This window comes from Lichenostomus cassidix, chromosome Z (assembly GCF_008360975.1).
Source record: "Lichenostomus cassidix isolate B80296 chromosome Z, HeHo_3.0, whole genome shotgun sequence".
NCBI lineage: Eukaryota > Metazoa > Chordata > Aves > Passeriformes > Meliphagidae > Lichenostomus > Lichenostomus cassidix.
This window is the reverse complement of record NC_139511.1, coordinates 27,322,426-27,345,293: the sequence shown is the minus strand read 5'-3', so window position 1 is coordinate 27,345,293 and position 22,868 is coordinate 27,322,426. Positions and strand designations below refer to the sequence as shown.

Genomic DNA, 22,868 nt, shown 5'->3' with positions numbered 1-22,868 from the left:
TATTTAGCAACTCTAACAGGGTAACTTCTCAATCTTAGAAGGCAAAGATGCTTGTGTAGGGGGTGGAGGGCATGGAGAATGGGGGTCTGCAGCGGGGGAAAGGAAGCAGCCTGCCTGCAATGCATCATGTCTGTTTTACTAATATGTAACAGCTGATGAATTGTACTTCAGCACAGCAGATGGGGATTATCCGAAATGGAAAGAGTTTATGGCCTTTGTCATCGGGTGAAGACCATAAAAAAATAACAGTTAAGTCAGTGAGACCTTGTCTGTATCTGCCCATCTCTTGGGGATCATCCACACACAGAAGATGCAGAATTCTGTGTTTGGAAACAAATCACTCCCTGCATCCCCAAGATGCTGGATGGTCAGAACAAGAACCAGGTCACCTGAGACCCTGGTACCACCAACCTGGACTGGGGTGACCGTGAAGTCAATGAACATCAAGGAACAGAGATGTAAAGCTCCAGAGTGAATTTTCTATCTACACACTACAATGCTCCCACTTAAATACATTGCAAATTTTCAGTCAGCAGGTGGTGTGGGTCTGTCCTTTCAGTGATCTCAGTGATCTCAGCTACAATTTCTCTTGTGAAATTCTGGCTGAAAAGTCATGCTGTGGCATTAGTACTGAAAAGATGTATTTTTGTTCTGGAGACTGAAAAACAGTGGGAGAGCCTTACAGAGTGACTGTAAACTGATCTTGTTTGAAGAGAGGATAGCTCTGACAGAAAAGCAAAATCTGTCATTGAAAGAGGTTATTACAATAAAAAAAGTGCACTTTGCCAGTCTAAAATTTACCTATTTCATCCTTGTGAGTTTCCCCATAAATTTTGGAAAACTCAGATTTTTGGGTGTCAACAGGAACAAGTGGTCAGTTATTGGGAATTATGGATGGGAAGCAAGTATCTAATGTGCCATTTCTTTTTTGTGGTTGCATTTAAGTTTACACACAAATCACCTTGATTTTTTTAGCAAATAAAGTACCAGTCTTTAAGCTGCACTCTTTAATACTTGCTTTTAGTTTCAGAGCATTTAAACTTCCTGAATATTTCTCATTTCCTCTTTAAAATACTTATAGTTTTAACAAATGCTTGTAGATTCTCTTTAAAACACATCATTTATCAAAGTAATTAAGGCAGATATTTGGCTAAAAGATATGTAGAAGGATTACATTTATAGTTAGGTAGAGATAATCTCTGAGAGGAAAAGAGAACACTATAAAGTGCTGAAAGGAGAAGATTTACCCATTATTTTATTCATACTGGGCTGAAGACAAAATCAAATGAGATCTTAGTGACTAAAATGTGAGTTGCATAGAAGTTCTGCAAAATCCTCTGTGATATTTAACAGAAATGTGGAAGAAATTAATGCTTAGGTACTAAAACACTTTTTATTACGGTTTAATGTGCAGATATAAAATAGCTAGCATCTGCTTTCCTAGGGTGTAAAATTGCAATGCCTGTCTCAGATCTATTTCTAAATATAGAAAAACCTCCGCATGATATATGTGAGGAAAATTAATTGCGAGAATTCTTAATTTTTATTAAGAATTTTTATTAAAGAGGCCAAGAAATTTGAAGTTAAAATTTCCTGCTTTAGTTATTCGGAAAGGAAGATCTGCAGCAGTAAATTTCATTCCCAAAACAATTTCCACATTCCCTATGTGGAATTTGTCTACCTCTGGAGGCATTATATAGCTTAAAAACAACACAGAAAGAAATACAAATTGACCTTTGTAATCAGATATCAAAGCCTGCTTTACAAATTCCTAATTCAGTAATGTGGATAAAGCTGTCATGTCTCACTCTGAGCTGATATCACTGCAAATGCCTGAGCTGCAGGCCAGCTGCATTTTTGCATGCCACTGGTCTTTCAGCAGAACCCTGTGGGTAGCAGGCATTTTTCAATCATTATCCCAGTTTGATTCTTGGGAAAATTTTGTTTTTAATAGCATACTATAAACAGGTCTCTTACGGTGGCTTATTATGTTTTAAACATGTTAATCTATACCATGAGGCCGCGTGCAAAATTAAGTCTCATCATTAGCATTATCCTAATTTCTCTAGTGTCAAAATAACAGTAGGTGCTGTTGCAAATGTTTGGTAAGTTCTGCAGGAAGCCTGGCTGAATTCATCACAGAGCTATCATTCTGTTGTTTAGCTGCCATTTATTTAACTGCATGTCAGATTTCTGGGAGCCAGCAGAGTGTTCCTTCAGGTGGAACTCCCAGTGGCACAGTGCAGTAAATATCCCTGGGACCTGTCACTTCTTGGCTACATATGTAAATAGTGTGCCCACTGAACTCCCCCTCAGAGCGCCTGAACTCTGCTGAGATGTGGCACTGACAAATTTAGAAAGAACTTCTGGTGAAAGGGACAGTGGTGGCAAGCAGCACGTCCTGCCCACGTGTATGTTGCTGAGAATGCAGGGGACCTTTGAATTCCAGCGTAAGTAACTTCTGATTACAACTGGGATACTTGCTGTTTTCCTCGTAAAAAGCATGATGCTTCCAGCTGCACATGGCCATGCCAGTGAGAGTCAAAATCCACTCTTGGCATCCTTTCCTAGCACATTGTAAATAGAAAATAATGGTATGGAATGGATCCTCCTGTTAACTATCCCTTAAGTGGTAGAATATGAACAGAGCATTACACTTTCTACAAATAAAATTATTTTTATATCTCTTTATTCCCCATATCTCTATATAAAATTGTTATTATATCTCTTATTTCAACTGTTGCAAGCACTTTTGGGTCATCATGCAGAAATAAGTAAACCATAAATTAAATAATTGATTTTGTTTGGAGAGTAACAATTTCCCAAGGACAGTTTATAGGGAAATCCATTTGCATTTCACGGGTCAGTGGGCTTCACAAATCTCACAAATGAAACTCTGATTACATACTCAGGATGTAGAAAACTATCTTGAGGACAGTTTTATAGGACCATATTTCTTGAGTTTTTGGGAGAATTTTTATTTTTTCTTTGTAAATAGCTATAACTGTGACATGGTAGACTTGAAGTGAGATGCCTTACAGTTCAATCTCAGTGCTTTATAAGGCCTATTCTTTAATTCTTGGGGCTCAGAGCAAGCTTAATCACTGTTTCAGTTTTTCATCTGTGAAACAGAGATGAAATGTTGCTTCTTATATTTTTTATTCACTTGTTTTTGTGAGCTCTGAAGAATAGCAATTTTTTTGCTATTTTAACAAGTCCTTCACTTTGGGGATAATCAACATGCTGTACAATGTAGCCTTGAAATCAAATGAGATTCTTGCAGCTCAGGAAGTCTTTGTGAAATGAGAAAATTTACTGACAACTGTGGTTCACCATCTTAAAAACTTAAATAGAACGTGTAACTATAACACAAGGTATCAACAGAGTTTTACTGCCTTATACAACAATGCAGTTCAATACACCACAGGAGTTTTATTACTGCAGTTCAGCTTGGTTTCCATAGCCATATGATCCTCTCCACATGCAGCTTGATCACTGTAAAACATTTATTTATAGCCTTGCTTCTGGAGTAAATTCTTGCCTTCATATTGTAGATAGTAGATGAAGTCAGGTTCAGCGCGAGAGGATATAACAATTTAATAAAAAAAATAAATTTGTTACTACAAATTCCAGGATCAGAAGATAAAAACATTCTGAACTTCCTTTGTTCTTTTGATATTCCATTCTTTCGTTATTCCATATGTATCATTTTTCAAGGGGAAATTCTTCCCTTTTTAACTTAGGCTCCCTAGTGAAAAAAAGTGCTTTTGGATACTGCTGTGTGAGTTGCAGGACTAATGTTTGCCAGTGGTTAACTGGCATGTAAATGGAATATGCATTCCTAATTTTCTCTTAATTCTCTTTGGCAGAGTTCAAGACTTTTCAAAACGATTTTGCCATACTCAAATGCATTGTTTGAATGCGGCCAGTCACCAGTGGTGTCCCTCAGGGGTCTGTACTGGGACCAGCTCTGTTTAATATTTTTATTGATGACATGGATGAGGGTATTGAGTCTTTCATTAGTAAATTTGCAGATGACACTAAGCTGGGAGCGTGTGTTGACCTGTTGGAGGGTAGGAGGGCTCTGCAGAGAGACCTGGAATGGTTGGATACATGGGCTGAGTCCAATAGGATGAAGTTTAACCAGTCCAAGTGCCGAGTCCTGCATTTTGGCCGCAACAACCCCCTGCAATGCTATAGGCTGGGAACAGAGTGGCTGGAGAGTGCCCAGGCAGAAAGAGACTTGGAGGTACTGATTGACAGCCGACTCAACATGAGTCAGCAGTGTGCCCAGGTGGCCAAAAAGGCCAATGGTATCCTGGCCTGTATCAGGAATAGTGTGGCCAGCAGGAGCAGGGAAGTCATCCTTCCCCTATACTCGACACTGGTGAGGCCACACCTTGAGTACTGTGTCCAGTTCTGGGCCCCTCAGTTCAGGAAGGACGTGGAGACACTTGAGCGTGTCCAGAGGAGGGCAACAAGGCTGGTGAAGGGCTTGGAACACAAGCCCTATGAGGAACGGCTGAGGGAGCTGGGGTTGTTTAGCCTGGAGAAAAGGAGACTCAGAGGTGACCTTATCACTCTCTACAACTTCCTGAAAGGTGGTTGTAGTGAGGTGGGGGTTGGTCTCTTTTTCCGGGCAACAACTGACAGAACAAGAGGACACAGTCTTAAGTTGTGCCAAGGAAAATATAGGTTAGATATTAGGAGAAACTTTTTTACAGAAAGAGTGAAAAAATATTGGAATGGTCTGCCTGGGGAGGTGGTGGAGTCACCATCCCTGGAAGTGTCTAAAAAGAGACTGGATGTGGCGCTTGGTGCCATGGTTTAGTTTAGTTGAGGTGTTAGGACTGAGGTTGGACTCGATGATCTTGAAGGTCTCTTCCAACCTGGTAATTCTGTGATTCTGTGATTCTGTGAATAAGAAAACATTAGAGGGTATGAGATAAAAGTGATTAAAAAACAGGATCCATTTTACAAAAAATGTATCTTATTTTGTGAAAAGATGCTACAATATGAATCTCTAATGCAACCAGTATAAAGGTCTAGTGTATTAATGCAGAATAAACCTGTAGCTCAAGCTGATTGTATGGAAGAAAAATGGGACTGTTTCAAAAGCCGGATGTTTAAGTTCTGTTGCCTAAAAGCAGAGTAATGCAAAGAAAGTTATGGAATGGCAGTGCATATTAGTTTAGTGTTATGGGAAAAAATATTAAAAAAACCAGAGAATTGGTCTTATTAATGTTGAGCCTATAATAGGTGATATAAATTTCAGAATACAAAATCAGTGAGAACATATGTCTGCTTCCCTACAAATGAGACAGTGGTAGTAATCATCAAGCAGCTCAATGTATCAGCACTCGGATGTTTTAGATTTCCTATCTAGCGTGCTCAAATGTGTCCCATTCCAAAATAACCATTGTGTTAAAAAACCAAGATAAAAGTCTGTCATTTTTAAGTATCAAGCAACACTACTTATCAAAATGAACAGGCAAATAGAACCTTTATGCTGTGATTATTTTTTTCAGCGCAGACCTGGGTAGGGGACCCCTTTACATTTTAAGATGTTTTCAGTCTTTTTAAAATAGGAAGGTGACTGTTGTGAACCTTCTGTCTGTGCTGGACTCACATGCTATTGCAGTTCTCATTCAGGGCTGAAATGTTTCACTCACCTCAGTGCTGTTCTCTGAAAGCGTTAAAATTAATACAGACATTTCATTCAATGAAACCTTCCAGACAGGAGACTAGTTGTTGTCAGCACTGCATTTATTGTTTCTTCATATAAATGTTCTAATTTAATAACTTGGAGACTGATTTTTTTCAGCATCCCAAATGAACTTATTGTGTATAACAATTTTTCATATATTCTTGAATCAGCAGGCTGCCTGTTAATTGCCTGCAACTCTCCCAAATTGGCCATTAGGAGAAAGAACCTCTGCAATACTTTCATTTTCCCCCTTCCTTGTTCTCCATGCCACCAACCCTCAGCTGAGAAATGAAGTGCCAAAATATTTTACTTTTGTGGCACCTTTCAGTTCTCCAACTGGCAGGCCAGACATCAACATATTGGGTGCCTTGAAAATAGTCTTTAAAATATTTCTTCCTCAATTTGTCTGTAAAAAAATGTTAGTGCCTTGTTAGACAGTAGTAGTATCTGCCATGTAACCACATCACCGAAATTTTCCATGAACCATTACCCAAATGTTAAGGTATTCCCATAGCTTCCCTATTAATAATAAAATTTATAATTGCATCTCTGCTAACTGAGGATACTGTGCACCAACACAAATGTGATATCTGCTAGAAGCAGGTTTTCAGGGCTTTTACAAGATTCAAGTACTATTTTCAAGTTCCTTCTGCCTTCTTTAGCGTATCTGGGCCACACTATAACCTTTATATCACAGCTATGTCCTTTAAGCCACTTTAAGGACAATATCCATTAGTGTCCCATTACCACTTTTCTTGGCTTTACAGTAATTTTTCCAGAAGAATGCATCTCGGTTGAGGTAGTCTGATTTCAGTGCATGCCTCCAATACATGCAGTGTTACTACAGTTAGGATCTGTTTGCAAAAAAAACCAACAAAACCAAACACAAAAATAAAATCCATCTTTCTACAGAGAACATATTGTAGTGTTTTATCCCTCTCACAGTGAAAACCCCTGCTTTTTTTACATTTATATGGAATTTTCTGTGTTTCAGTTTATCCCCTTTGCCTCCTGTCCTGTGACAAGGAATCACTGAGAAGAGTGTGGTTCCAATCAGCTTTACTTCCCTGTCAGGTATTTTTACATGTATAGAAATGATTTTTAGAAATACATATACATATTTAATATTCCATATATATTTATATATTAAATATGTATCATATCCTCCACAAGATAGGAGGATTCTCTTCTCCAGAGAATCAATGGAAATAAGCACTGCACAATCCCAGGTCTCTCAGCCTCACTTCATAAGAGAGATGCTCCAGTTCCTTTATCGTCTTTGTGGTTCCCCATCAGACTTGCTTCAGTATGTCTGCATCATTGTTGTTTTGGGGAGTCCAGAAAGGGAACCAGCAATCCAGGTGTGTTTGCCAACACACTCCATAACACAGACCAAGACCCTCCCAGTCAGCACTTTTCAAAAATAGTTGAGAGTGACCATGCAATCACATCAGACCTCTCCCTCAACACTCCTAGATGTGACCCACCAAGGAGGAGTGGAAATCTGCTTTGTTGAAATGCTCCTTAATGTGATGATCCTCATCTGCTAAGAGTAAGCCTTCCTTGTTACAGATTTTCTCTGTGGTGTCAGGGGTCTGGGATTTCTGGAGACTGACCCTAGCAGCTGACACCTAAGGAAAGAAGGCAGTGAGTACCTCAGCCTATTCTGTATTTTTCTCACTGGGTTCTCTGCCCTGTTCAGCAGCAAGCCCACTTTTTCTCTAGCCTTCTTTTTGCTGCTGTATGAGGTTTTCTTGTTGTCCTTCATGCCTCCTGTGAGATTCAATTCCATGTGGGCTTTAGCTTTCCTAAACTCATCCCTCCAAGCCCACAGAGCATCTCTATATTCCTCCTAGGTTATGTACCTTTGCTTTCATCTCTTGTACACTTTGGGGTTTTGTCTGAATTTAGTCAGGAGCTCCTCAGTCAGCCATGCAGATGTCTTTCCATCTTTGCTTGACTTCTTTTGGTGGTATGCATCTTTCTGGAGCTTGACCATCAGCAAACTGTTACAGACCTCCTTTGTCTTCCTGCCCATATTGTATAGGATTCTTATAAAGAGATCTCTGAACAGGCCTACATCTACCACCCTGAAGCCCTAGGCTAAGGTCCTGCTTTTCACTCTGTTCTACCCTCTTATGCTTCTGAAGTTCTGTCTCATGGTCACCCCAACATTCCCAGCCACTCCTTCCTTGCTGTCAGTAGGAGGTCTAATAATGTTCCTCTCCACATTAGCGCCACAGGAAGTCATCAACAATGCCCTACAGAAACCTCCTGGATTGTTTGTGTTTTCCTATGCTATCCTTCCTGCAGATATTGGGGTTGTCATATTTCCACATGAGGATTGGAGCATGCGGCCATATGAATTTTTCCAGTTGTCTGAAGACCTACTCTACCCCATCTTCGTGGTCAGGAGGTCTACAACATATTTGCACATGAAATGCCACCCATGTTGCTCTGCCCCCTAATCCTGACCTTCATCTATGTAAGAGGTTGAATAATAAATCTCCAAAAAATTCGTGTTTCTGAGTAGATAAATGTTACAAGCTTCACTGAGCGTCTATTTACAGATATGTTTCTTTTACTTTGGTTTGACTTTCTGGTTTTGCAATTTCAGTGTCTAATTATGGGGCTTGAGAGGAGAGAGATGGCAGATGTGTCATTTCTGCTAAACTGGAGGAGGAACCTGAGCAAAGAGATGCTTATGAATCTAAACATCTGTTCAAACAGAAATTGAGTGGTTTCTATTTTGCAAAAACTTTCATAAACATTTAGTTATATGACAGGCCTTGGGTTTTTCTTCTAAATTGTTCTAGTAAATATAGAGTCAAACGGCATTGATCAATGGTTCAGATTGGTTCTCATAAAAAGCATGACCTTGCATTTATTACTGAAATTTGTTCTGCTATCCTGGGTAGCTTCTGCAAAGTCTTGTTAAATATTGACTAACTTGCTTCATGTTGCTGTTTCTGGCATCTCAGTCTTACCCCCGCTTTCAGAGTTTAATTTATATTTGTGTAACTATTCTCTACAAAACCAATCATAGCAGAGATGCACGGATTACTGCATTCTGATATTTTTGCCAAATTGGAAAATGACCATTCCTTTCCACAGAGGTTTTCTGACTAAATGCATAACCTCACTGAATTCAATGACACCTCAGTAGCATTCGAATTTCGCCACCTGTTTCTAGTCCATTGCAGCACTTTAAGAATTCCACTGCACAACGGTGCTCATCAAAGTCTGTTGGAAGTCCAGATAAATTACATTAAATGTTATTCTGTTATTCCTTTAGATATATTTAGAAGGATTTGTGGATTTTTTTTTAATTGGGTTTTTTCTTTCCCCTTCAAGTGAAATGCTTCAATAATTATTGTCCAAGAAATAATTTTATCTTCCATTTTCTGAGATAATTGAAAAATAAAAATTGTTGATGTTGAAATGTGAGTTCTGTGCTGTCTCAGATGTTTGTCTATCCCTGAGTTCCCTGGAACTTGCGTGTATAAGTCTGTTTCTTCTGTGACGCCATTTGTTTCATATTCCCCACATGATGCAAACCCTTTTTTGATGCATAGAGAACAGATGTTGCTTTCAAGCTGATTCATGGTCATCTTTCAAGGGTATTGTGAGGGTAACTTTTCTGCAAACTTTCTAATGGCACCTCTGCTGCACAGATTGTATACTTCAGTGCAGAGACCTGTTTCTTTGTGCATGTCAGACAGGATATTGCACTGAACACCATTTATGTTGCAGGAGAATGGATTCTTCATTAGACATAACAAATGTGTTGTGGGCATTTCTCAGCTCCCAGGCATGCACCATGTTGGGTGCTAAATATGCAGCCAACAGCCTGAATGGCTTGTAAATCAGTAAGGTTTACAATCCTCCTTCTCCTTCTCGGAATTTGACAAGCATCTGTTACTGCAGCTGTGAGGCTCTGGACATAGGAAGCCAGACAACTGATGAGGTGGGGGAAGCTCCTCCTGGGATAGAGCGACTTCCTAAAGCAGCACCACTGTAGCCTGCATCCTGTCCTCCTCAACAGGAAAAGAAGGGTAGTTATAGTAGGAGACTCACTTCTCAGGGGAATGAAGGGCCCAAAGTGCAGACCAGACCCAACTCACAGGGAAGTCTGCTGTCTCCCATGGGCTTGGATAAAGGACATTAGTGGGAAACTTTGAGTCCATAAGGCCCTCTGATTAGTATCTGCTCTTCATCGTTCAAGCTGGCAGTGATGAAATAACAAAGAGAAGTGTGAGAGCAATCAAACGAGACTGCAGAGACCTGAGATGATTGGTGGCCAGGATCACAAGTAGTGATCTTGATCATTCAGGAAACAAGGAGAAATATTAATGGGAATAGTCAGATCCATCAGGTCAATACATGGCTCTGAGATTGGTGTAATCAGAAAAAATTTGGGTTTTTGTCCATGGGGTGATCAACCCAGCACCTGGTGTACTGACACTTGATGGGATGAACCTATCTCAGAGATGAAAATGAGTTCTAGCTGAGAAGCAGAGGTCATTGGCAGAGCTTTAAACTAGCTTGGAAGGGGAAAAGAACAAAACCAGGCTTGTCACTGGGAACAACAGGACGATGTGCCAAAACTTGAGGAAATGGGCATTAATAGGATCCCCCAATCTGCTTCACAAGGTGATGGCTACAATGCACCACACCTGAGATGTTTCTACACTGAAGCAGACAGCATGAGGAACAAATGCTACAAGCTTGAAGCTTTGGCCCAGTCCCACATCTATGCATCTAGACTATGCATATGACTATAACTGGCATAAGAGAAACCTGGTGGTATGAATCCTGTGACTGGGGTGCTGTGGTGGACACTTACAGGCTCCTCAGGAGGAATAGGCAGAGCAGAAGAGGTGGATGCAGGGGTTGGGGGGTGGCATTATAGGTGATAGAATGTATGGAACTCACAGGTGGCAATGCACAGTTGATAGCCTCTGGATAAGAATCAAGGGGCAAACAAATAATCCAGATGTCATCATGGGAGTCTAATATAGACCTATAGCCAGGAAAATGATGTTGATGAATTAATCTTTGAGGATCTAAGGGACACTTCTATGTCAACTGCCTTTGTTCTTATGGGAGACTTCAACTTGCCAGAATTAACTGGAAGCATCACAAAGCTGCTAGGACTCATGCCATAACATTCTAAAAACCCTTGGTGATAGCTTTGTGGAGCCTGTTGGTCCTAAGGGAGCTGGCTTGGAAAGATGCCCCCCTTGATCTACTGCTTGTCAGCAGAGAGGATCTCATGAGAGAAGTGGAAATTGGTGGCCATCTTGGCTACAGTGGCCGTGAAGTGATTGAGCTTGAAATCTCTGTTGATGGAAGGTAAAGTGCCAGCAAAACCTCCGCTCTGGACATGAGGAGAGCAGAGTTCGGGCTGCTCAGGGAATTGGTGAGTAAGGACCCTTGGGAAAATGTATTGGGAGGTGCTGGGGTCCATCAGTGTTGGTCACTTTTTAAGCATCACTTCCTAAGGGCACAGGAGAAGCATTTTCCAAATGCTGGAATTCAAGCAGGCAAGGCAGGAGGCCAGCTTGGCTGAACAGGAGTCTTCTTTTGGAAATAAGGCAAAAAAAAAGAAAGGTGCATACACAGGAGGAGCAAAGTGATGTGACACAGGAAGAATACAGAGATTCTACTTGCCATTGTAGGAAGAAAATTTGTGCAGCCAAAGCTCAGCTGGAGTTGAAGTTGGCCAGAACTGTGGTGGACAATAAAAAGACTTTTTTTCCAAATATATAAATGACAAAAGGCAATGTAGAAATAGCAGGGGCCACTTACAGGATGTAGTTGGTCACCTCACAAACAGGGACAGGGACAAGGCAGAGGTGTTTCATGCATTCTTTGCCTCTGTCCTTAACACGGATGATGGACCAAGGGGGTCTCAGTGCCCTGGGCTGGAGAACCATGACTGTGAGAATGATCAGCTCCCAGCTGACCCTGAAACTGTGCAGGGTCTGCTGCTCCAGCTGTATCCTTGCAAATCTATGGGGTCTGACTGGATTCATCCAAGCATCTTCAAAGAGTTGACTGATGCCATCACAAAATGTTTCCTGACAAATTTTGAGTGGTCTTGGGAATCCAGGGAGGTCCCAGTTGACTGGAAACTTCTAAATGTAGTCCTTGTTTGGGAAATTTCATTTGTCATATGAGCATTATGCTGTGTCCAAATCGCAATAAAGTAAGTTTTAAGTATAAAAATAACAAAGTTTTAAGTATAAAAATAACAGTCCAGAGTCCGTGTAACAAGACAGTTCAGTGCTTTGGACTGTAGATTTCAGAGTATAATGGGATACATTTCTAGCACATTAGCCACCTTGGTTTGGACTGGTAACCAGTGATACTTGAAAGGAGGTTATTTTATAGCAATGGACATTTTTCACTTGTGAAAAGAAAGCCTCTTCAATACCACAAATTGCCAACAAAGAATACAGTAAATGCTGTAGAGTATGTATAGTCCTCTGGCATACACAAGTAGAAAAACCTTAAGAACACATTGAGGTCAGCCTATCTGCCAGCAGGAATCTAAAGTGGGGAATTCATAGCATTACCATGTAATAGCAAAAAATGTTATAATAATGCTTTCAGACAGGCATGCTGGAACAAGGTATAAACAACAAAAATAACCAAGTTGCATCACAGACCCATAAAACTTCACTATAAATGCATGATAAATTCAAGGTGACACAGCTGGAAGATAAATACAAAGCTGGTGAAGTTCTATTTGGAGTAAGTGTACAGTAGAATTCTTTGCCCTTTTACAAAGCTGAACAGGCAAATGGAGGGACAATATATCTCTTTCTTGCATAATTGATAGATCTACCAGTAAAATACACAAATACTGTCAATAAACAATACAGCATGTAAAGAGGAGAGAGAGACAGAAAAAAGCGAGAAGCAGTGGACATAAACCATCATGAGGGTCTTAGACAATAAAAACTCTCTCTAGCAGCATATGTGTACTACATAGTCTTCTTCCTGGAAAAAAGGCCCAAATAAATTTGGATGTCTCCCACACTTAGAACAGAGCGCAACGCAGCAAAGATATGATATAAGAGTGGGTGTCAAAACCAGGTTCTGGGATTCCAGTCTGTCACTGAGTTGCTATTTAAGCTCAGATGATTTCATTACACCTATATTTCTTTCTTCTCTTGCATTTTCTCAGTCCCATCTTCACAGAATCACAGAATATGCTGAGCAGTAAGAGACTCATAAGGATCACTGAGTCCAGCTCCTGGGCCTGCACAGCACTATCCCCAAGAATCACACCATGTGCCTGATAGTGTTGTCCATATTCTTTTTGAGCTCTTGTCAGGCTTGGCGCTGTGACCACTTCCCTGGGAAGTCTGTTCCAGTGCCCAGCCACCCTCTGGGTGAAGAGCCTTTTGCTGATATCCAACCTAACCCTCGCCTGACACAATGTCAGGCCATTCCCTCAGGTCCTGTCACTGGGTCACCAGAGTGAAGAGATCAATGTCTGCTCCTCTTCTTCCTGTCACAAGGAACTTGTAACTGCAGTGATGTCTCCCCTCAGTCTCCTCTTCTCCAGGCTGAACAGACTAAGTGACCTCAGCCACTCCTCATATGGCTTCACCTCAAGGCATTTCACCATCATCATGGCCCTCCTTTAGACACTCTCTAAGAGCTTTATGTCTTCTACTGTGTCACCCAAAACTGCCCCCAGCACTGGAGGTGAGGCTGCCCCAGTGCAGAGCAGAGCAGGACAATCCCCTTCCTTGCCTGGCTGGTGATGCTGTGCCTGATGCAGTCCAGACAGTCACTCTGTGTCCATTGTCTTCAGCCAGATCATTGTCCCACCTCTGCTGATCACATCCCAGTGAGCTCCTGCACGACACCCGAATTAACTCAGGTGTGCTGAGTGCAGCACAGCCACAGACTGACAACCAGCTGCACCACAGATATCACTAAAATCAGGCTTGATTTATTCATACCTGCATCTCATTTCCAGTTTAAATTCCACAGGTCTGGACATGATGTTTTTATTAGACTCGTATTTTTTTCTCTTTCTGTGTCTATGCCACATCCTGACTTTATGTGGGGAACCATTTAGAAGTAGTATTTAGCTGCTATTTTGAAATATCCTTGTGGGTGTTTATACTTTCTCCATTCTGTGTAAACAAGGCTGTACTCCAGACTTGCTAGAGGCATCATACTATTCCAAATTTGTCTGGCTCTGGCTTAATCTTAGCCCATTTTTCTCATTTTACTTTCTGATACTCATTTGGCTTATGCGATCCCTCATCCGCTTTAGTCAGTACCAGACTCTTCTATCAATATCAACTGAAAATTTTGCCTCCACCAGGTTTATGCAAGCCCTTAACAGCACTGTTCTCTCATAGTTTATTACTATGGGTGTATTGTTTTTCAATGTGAAATGTCACACTTTTCATAAGAAGCTTCATTTCTGTAATATACAGTGAATCCTTTCCTATCATTTCTGTCCTTCAAGTAAATTTATTGCAGCATTCCTTGGGTTTCAAGGGATTTTGCGCTCAAATATTTTTCTAGCAATACTTTTTTTTGGGAACTGACAGTCTGGAGAGGGCTTTCTTTTCAGAAATGTCATATCTGGCTGAAAAGGTAAGTTAAACAGACTGCTTGGTTGTTTTTTTTTTCTCATCAAAATGACAGTGCTAGCCAATATTGCTGGACTTGAACAGAAAAGCAGATGATGTATTAAAAATATTGTGTGCAGTTTTGGTCACCACAATATTAGAAAGGCATGAAGCTGTCCAAAGAAGGACAGCAAAGGTGGTGAAGGGCCTTGAGATGAAGCTGGGAGAGGAGCAGCTGAGGTCACTTGATCTGTTCAGCCTGGAGAAGTCTGAAGGGAGACCTCACTGCAATCTTCAACTTCCTTGGGGGGCAGAGGAGGGGCAGACACTGATCTCTTCACTATGGCGACCCAGTGACAGGACCCGAGGGAATGGCCTGAAGTTGTGTCAGGAAAGGTTTAGGTTGGATATCAGGAGAAGATTCTTCATCCAGAGGGTGGTTGGGCACTGAACAGACTCCCCAGGGAAGCTGTCAGGGCCTCAACCCTGGCAGAATTCAAGAAGCACTTGGACAACACTTTCAGGCATATGGTGTGATTCTTGAGGATGGTGCTGTGCAGGGCCAGGAGTTTGGCTCAATGATCCTTGTGGGTCTCTTTCAACTCAGCTTAATCTATGATTCTGTGACTACTGTCTTCTTCCAAATCAGTAAAGTAATACAGCTCTGTCCTTCATGCGTGAGATTTTGGCACCCTGCTATGATCTTGGCACCTAATATATCTTTATTTTTTCCCCCTGTGCTTTTTTATTTCTATACATCCTCCTCCACCTTATTTTTTGCGCACAAAACCCTTCACAAATGCAGAAAAAGAAGAATTTACTGGGCAAGTATTCATCTAAGTTTCTTTGCAATGGTCTGAAACCCTGGAACAAGTTTAGTCAGCTCGATCTGCCTGCTGCTCTGCCCTTACATAGAAAAATACTATTTTAAACTTTTAGAGAGGGTGTTAGCACTAAATATCAGGATACATTTTTGCACAAACACCTCACCCATCTGTCCACTGTACCTCATTTGCGTCACTGCTTCTGGAGAAACCATTCATTCCCACTGATTCATCCTTTTTGCAGGTGAAAATGCTAGAGTAAATAATACACACTTCAGTAAAATCCTGTTTTTTTGAGTTCTTGACTGTGGAACTAAGGGAACAAAAGCAACAAAGGAAAAGTAAGGAAATGAGGTATAGTCTTTCAAGATACCTGACATTTTCCTTGTGTACCACCATGGGTCTTTCAGACCCAGCTTAGTCATGGCGTCTGATGACTAAGCTGGTGATGTGCACCTGCATACTTTTTCTCTGAGCTTGTGATGGGGAACTTGGCCTTTCTGTTTTCAGGGAACCTCACCATTTTCAAGGAAAATGAAACTTTGTGTCAAGAATACACCCACTCAATTTTTATCTAATTTATAGACCTTATTGTACCAAAGTTGTCTTTATTTGTTTGGACTCAGAGGATGCAAATGAGGCATCTGAGAATGATTCTGCTTTGATTTACATGAAGATTGTTCATTCATGTTTGTCTTTTTTCTCAGGGAGTCAATTAAGTTTCAACTGCCAGAAGATCCTCTGCATTTATACCAGATTACACAATCAGTTATCCCCGTACAGGAAAATGTCTAGACACCGAATAGGCACCATAATGAACGCTGGAGGTATGGACTCAGTATGCAAATGAAGAAAATTTTGTTCACTCCATTCTTACCCATAACAGGTACTGCAAAATGTCATGATTAATTGGTGGTAGTAGTAGCAAGAACAAGAACAATAGTCCTAGACAGTAGTTAAATACAGTAGTCTTCTCTGCTTCTTCTAGATACTGCTAGCAATAGTGAAGATGTATATTCAGCATATCTTATGGTCTTGCACAAGTCATGATGCAGGTAGCTTGTTATTTGCTCTGCTTACAGGCTCACATGCTGAAAGGTTTAGGGCATTCTTATTATTTTTATAAAATAGCTCTTCAGCCAAAATGTGGCCTAATCTGAGACTGTCTTTCTCCCCCTCTCATGTGTTCCTGAAACTGCTCTGTCTTTTTGTTCTCACAAGCACAGGAAGTATCCTTTCTCATTACTGAGATGATTAGGCTTGTGATCCACAGTTTTCCACACAAAGGGATAAAATTTAATCTTGTTCACATCACTGACCCAAGCTAAAGTGTCTGCAAGTGCTACGTTGAGCACCGAATGGAGTACAGGTCCTGTGTCAGTCTTCTCAGAGCAGTGAATTTCACTCTTAGTGCATCACAGGTCCCAGGGAAGTCACTTACACTGGCTGGTAATGGCAAACTTCACTAAAGTATGCCTGCAACCATAATAAATATAGCTTGAGTTAATTTTCCTGTGTGTCAAACTGCTACACTGCACAGCAAAAATGACTTTAGCATATTAATCAGACAAAATGAGAGTAATGAAGAGTCATCCTATTACAACCTTCTTGACTGTAACATCTGAGAGGTGTCAAATACCATCCTCTCTGCATGCTTAATAATCCTGTTATGCTGCTATAGCTTTTCAAATAAAATAAGCTATATTTGTCAGAAATAAAAAAATCAGTATGTAAATATTTTTGATGTTACTACTGTGTTGAACTGCAAATAAATAAGGGAAGGCACATAATTTCATACTACTCTTTAGACCAAAGCAGTTACGATAATAAAATATTTTAAGTAATGAACATGCCTGAGATGAAAAGAGAAGAAGCAGTGTAAAAAAATTCTGGAATGTAGAAACCCAGTCTTATGATAGTGTTCTTAGCAGCCAAATGGCTGTCAAAGGATTGTTTACCATAAGATAGCTTATAAAAGCAAAAAAGTTCTGAAAACTCATAAACTTTATTAATATTATAAATAACATCTACATTGTATGAATTCTGAAATATCTAAAATTAAAGACGCATTAATCCTAAAGTACTTTATTTCCAGAATGTCAAATCTCTTATATGGACAAAATCTGATTCAGTAGCAGGCAAATGACTGATTTATAATAGCCTTCCTCAAGGTCTAAGAGACATTTAAATTTTTTTTTTCTCTCTCTCTTTATGGCAGGCCTGTGATAATTTAAGTCCCTCATTTGCATGAAAGTATTATTCTGTGGCTTTGCTTCTAATGATAGCTGGTCCAGGCAAATGGTAAAAAAACAACCCCAACAAACCTGCAGCTTTTGCTTAGAACCTCCTGTAAGGGTACACAGTCAGAAATGTTCATGGTTCTGTCTTATAATTACGTATGTTTAGTGTGTTATTATGTATAGTTGTTCCTTTTGACTAGGTTGTTGATCTCCTAGGCCTAGAGGTGCACTCTTATAGGAAGAGACTCATTTGAAGTAGTGCTGAGCACCCACTGATCCACCCACAAGTTGCTTCTGAACAGCAATTTTGATACAGATTTGAACTTTTTCTACAAAACTATATTAAATATGGTTGGCAATATTTTTCCTCTTGAAATAGAATTCTGTCTATTAAAGTCCATTTTCATTTTCTGACCTGCATAGAATAAAATTCAAGCCTTTAAGGATAGCTTTTAATGTTTCACAAATTGCTTGCCTATCTTTTTAGCTCTTTTTGGAACTACTAAATAACAGTAATAATAAAAATGGCCTCTGGCATTCCCTTGTAATTTCTTGACATTCAGTTTCAAAAGCCAGATTTCCACTGCCCCTCTCATTTAGATTTTTAAACTTAAATTTGTAAATTCTTCATTCCTTCCCTTGATTCTAATCTTCTCAAGATTCTCTTTGGAATCTAAATGTGTTCATTAAAAAAAGAATTCTATTTGAAAAATATGCTAACTTATACAGCAGAAGTTAATAGTTGAAGTTTTGATATATTAGGCTTATTTTCACTAGAACTTTCTATGTCTTCCTTTTTCCCCCCACTGTTTCTGTATGTTCTTTCTTTTCTTGCACTGATATACCTTCACTTAACAGTTTTTTCTTTCTTCCTTTTGCATTGTGGAATAGTCCACAAAATTTAAATTTTATCTTTCCTCAGTGATTTAGTAGAATTCAAAAGAGATTCATAACTCAGCTACATAAACACAGAGGAAGAATTTACGATATTTGGAAGAAAGAAAAAGAACTCTATTTGCTATTCAGGTGTGGGATTTTTTTTATTTATCTGGTTGCTGTTTTGTTTTTTTGTACGTGGTTTCACATAATCTCCATTGAGTTCAATGGAAACCTTCCATTTAGGTGTTTCATTGTGTACACTTACACTAAATATAAGTTCTTCATGGTAGAGCTTACATTTCAGTCATATTTTAAAATGCATATTAGATTTTGTTAAAACCATTTTCCCCTTTGCCACTAAATTTTGGTCTATAAGATCTGATTTATGCTTGTCCTTTCTGCCAATCTAAGCCAAGTCTCTCTTTTTTGCTCTCTTTGACAACTTAGATCTATTGACTACATGGTTCATTTTCTTAGATGATATAGGAGTAGGAATGAGGTCTGAAAGACTGTCTTAATGCTTTACATGGTGAGCAGACACTGCTTACTTTATCATTGTAATCTTCCCTCTCCTCTTGTCGGCACTGATCGTAACCATTTTTACAACCTTTCTGGAACTCATTTTCTTGTTTCTCCTGGTTTAAAGCAGTGTCTGCCTGAAAGGAGGGTCTGTGTGAACCTTCCTTCTGTGCAGAAGGACTTTGTTGGACCAGGAATCAGTGTTAGTACAGAACGATGAGGAAATCTTTTAAGCATCATGCAGAATCAGAGATTAAGCTCAGTTAGAAGAGACCCACAAGGATCCTTGAGCCAGACTCCTGGCCCTGCACAGCACCATCTACAAGAGTCACACTGTGTGCCTGAGGGTATTGTCCAAACACTTCTCAAACTCTGTCAGGCTTGGTGCTATGACCACTTCCCTGGGGAGTCCGTTCCAGTGCCCAGACACTCTCTGGATGAAAAACCTTTTTGTGATATTCAACGTAAACCTCCCCTGACACAACTTCAGGCCATTCCCTTGGGTCCTGTCACTGGTCATGAGAGTGAAGAGATCAATGTCTGTCCCTCCTCTTCCCCTCACAAGGAAGTTGTAACTGCAATGAAGTCTCCTTTCAGACTCCTGTAGGCTGAACAGACCAAGTGACCTTAGATGGCATCACCTCAAGGCCCTTCACCATCTTTGTTGCCCTCCTTTGGATGCTCTCTAACAGCTTAATGTCTTTGCTACATTGTGGCACCCAAAATTGCCCCCAGCATTGGAGGCTGCCCCAGTGCAGAGCAGAGCAGGACAATAAATTTCCCTTAACTTAACCTTACAGAAGAGAAAGGCTCATGAAGTAGAAAAAAATTATTCTGTCTCAGTTCTTCATATGCTTATGTATTCAACCAATTTTAAACCAAAATTTAACCAATCATATAGTTTTAATGGCCATAGCTACTTTTTCTTTTCCTGCTGCCTAATCAGAACATTGGCATGATTTCAGTTGCTGCTCTGAGAACTATTTTTTTGCATTAAAAAATTCACGTTTTCTAAATCCATTTGTGAAGTTAAATTCCATGTTTCTTGTTTATTTCTCTGTGAAATCACTCAGCTGGAATACTGATTCTGAAGGCATGCATTTTTGCAAATGAATGAAGGTATGTGTAAGAAATGTTAGGAGATATTGATGAACATATTCAGAAACTGATTCTTGGAATTTCTGGAATATAAACACTTCCCAGATATTTTGCCTCACTAATTTATTAAGAATTCATGAAAACTTTTTCACGTTTACTGCCCACACTTCCACATCTTGATATTTTACTCTGCCTGTGTCTTTTACATATGTACCAGTGGGACTCTGCATGGAATTTCAAGATGATGTGTTCAGACTCTTCATTAAATATAGGTTATTCACATATTCCTGCTTAAGGAGAAAACATATACTCATTAGAAGGATTTAGCAAATCCAGCTAAAATAATAAATGCTTGGTGGATCAATATTATGTGGCTTATAACATATATATCTGTCATAGCTGTCTGTCAGCTTCCCAGAAACACTGGCTCTTAGAGATGACAAAACCACTAAATTAAAAAAAAAATTATAATAGTCTTTACATGCGAGTTTTGGTGAGCAGACTCACCATAACTATGTGGCCTCATTCTCCTGTTAGCCTGGCTGTGCCTATCAGTGCATTGGGAAGGACTAATGTAGATTCTTTGTCCAGACTGTGCATACTTTGATATGCTAAGCTTTTTGTCTTCTCTTCTCCCAGCAACAGGAATATGAGGGTTCTATACAAAATAAAAAGAAATATAAAATATTAAATTGAGGTATCCTATATTTTTCTATATTGCTACCTTTTAATTTTTACAGAATTTTTCTCAAGTTGCTTCCAAAGGATGACACTTTTCCTTGGACTGCAGGCAATGTCTAAGACTGTTTTAGTTGTCAAAATTAGGGTAAATACAAGCAAACATACAAGAGTTAGACCATGGAGACCATTTATATTGAAGAAAGTTTTATTTTTTTGCTTGCTTGCTTGCTTTTTCATGTGTTCAAATATTTTGTACATACGTCTGTAGACTGCTGGAAAATTACAAGATAAATAGGAGATACTGGTGGGCAAAGCCATGCTAACACAGAGCTGATGTGCAAGTCTGGCTTGTGCTACCAGACTGTTGCTGCAGTGCTGTGTGCAGCTGAGAATTCTGTGGGCTTGTCACTAGGGTTAAGATTTTCCAAACCTCAAGTGTAAATTCTCTGTGTGCCTCACTTCCCAGCATCTTTCACAAAGAGAAATGCGCTGAATGAAGTGATCTTGTGGATTTTCTTAGTCTAGTCCCATAAATTGTGAGGAAATTAAAAGACCTCAGGATGCAATTTCATTTTTAATGGTTTTTTATTTATTCATCTTTGGCTTTTTAAATTATAAAGTGTCCTAGCAAGAGAGCAACATGCAAATATAGTTGTTTACCACTACAATGGTAGTGGTAAGATAAAGCCTGTTAATTTGCTCATTCCTTTACTGTTGTAACAAATAAACCACTTCAAATATAGCAGGAAAATAATCAAGTTTATTGAAACCATTGAAAGATTCAAATTTTCAAAAAGAAGAAAAAAGTGGTGGGATTATTATTTTTTTTGCATTACTTTTACCCTTGAATGTGTGTGACTTTTAGTGTACACCCCTGTTCTGAATACATGGTTTCTGGCAGAGCAAGGTGTGAAAGCAAGGTACACATTTGCAAGGGGCTAAAATTAAATCTCTTAATAACAGCTTTGTGTTGAATTGTAAAGGCAGACATTATGCTGCCAGCAGTAAGTAGGCAATTAGTGCAGCTGGTAGCTCAGGGATGCCACAATCCCCACATGCAGCAAGTTCATTGCAGCAGATGTTGGAAACTGAGACACTTCATCAAGCACAACTTACTTGTTTTCTCCACACATTACTTTGGGAATCCAGGCTGCACTTTGTGCTCATCTAGGTTTGATGGTTTTCAATAACTCCATTACTCTGGCATAAGAGACAGTGCACTTTGTTCTGCTGATGTACTGCTTTTTGTTTTGTGTGAGTACACAGACGACACTTTCACATCATCTATATCCTTTAATTGTGAAAAAGGTCTTGTGATGAAATGTGAGAGGCAGCAAGCCTCCTCATGTCACCACAGATTAGCTAATGTCATTCAAATGATAGCAAAGGCTACTTACAACATATGAAATCTACAGTCCTTTTGGAAGGACTCCAAAGTACAAATATTCACATGAAAATGCTATTCACTGTATGTTTTCTTAACAAACAAAGACATTTTTTCAAGGTCATTTTACTGGTGATAAGAAGTGTGGTGTTCAGTTGGAGAGCTAAATAGAATGTGTTTCTTCAAATTTGAATTCTTTTGGATCTAGTAACACATTGACTATCCCACATCCACCTCACTAGAAAAATGTGGAAAAACCTCAAGACCCAAAAGCTATGTTAATTCCTGTATTTCCTTGGGGGAGAAGACAGGAGAGAAGGGCTTTTCAGAGCATTACTGTGTCTCTGTTGCTAAATATTTCAGGGTGTATTTTGCTTTGCTTAGATTGGCCTGGTTTCCAGATACCTGAATTTTTTGCATCATCCAGAAAGCCTGTTTCAGTTGTACTTGCCTGGGACTGTAATGCTAACAAATAAGCATAAGAGTTGCTTTATGTTTTTGGAACTTAGGAGTACAGTGCAATGGGCTTCCTTTCTTAAGAAGCCAAATCCAGTTTTCTGACGGTCATGCCCATGCAATAATTAATCTTTCAGGAGGTGCCATATACTTTCCATCAGTAGAAAAAATCTGTCAGATAACTGTATTTATTTATTTATTTATTTGTTTATTTATATATTTGTGTGTATGTATGTATGTATTCATTTATTTATTTTCTTTCTCATGAAATTGAAATTGTGGTTCACTTCAGGTTTTTTTTTTTTAACAGTCAGAATAACCTCACTTTACATTAGGAATGGATAACATAGGCCCCTGGAGTGGATGTCTAAATATATGAGTGTGTGCTGAAGCATGTGTGTTCAGATGCATCTGCATATAAAAACACAGATATAGAAAAAAATATAAATGGGAAAGAGAAATGTAATTTGAAGA

General features: G+C 39.5%; 1 long non-coding RNA gene across 1 annotated transcript; it reads left to right on the top strand.

The window, feature by feature from the left end:
- Positions 1 to 15,848: 15,848 nt before the first annotated feature.
- Positions 15,849 to 17,788, top strand: LOC146424564 (uncharacterized). Its single transcript, XR_014847106.1, has 3 exons — positions 15,849 to 16,023; positions 16,126 to 16,192; positions 17,594 to 17,788. It is a non-coding gene; the product is annotated as an uncharacterized LOC146424564 (long non-coding RNA).
- Positions 17,789 to 22,868: the final 5,080 nt, after the last annotated feature.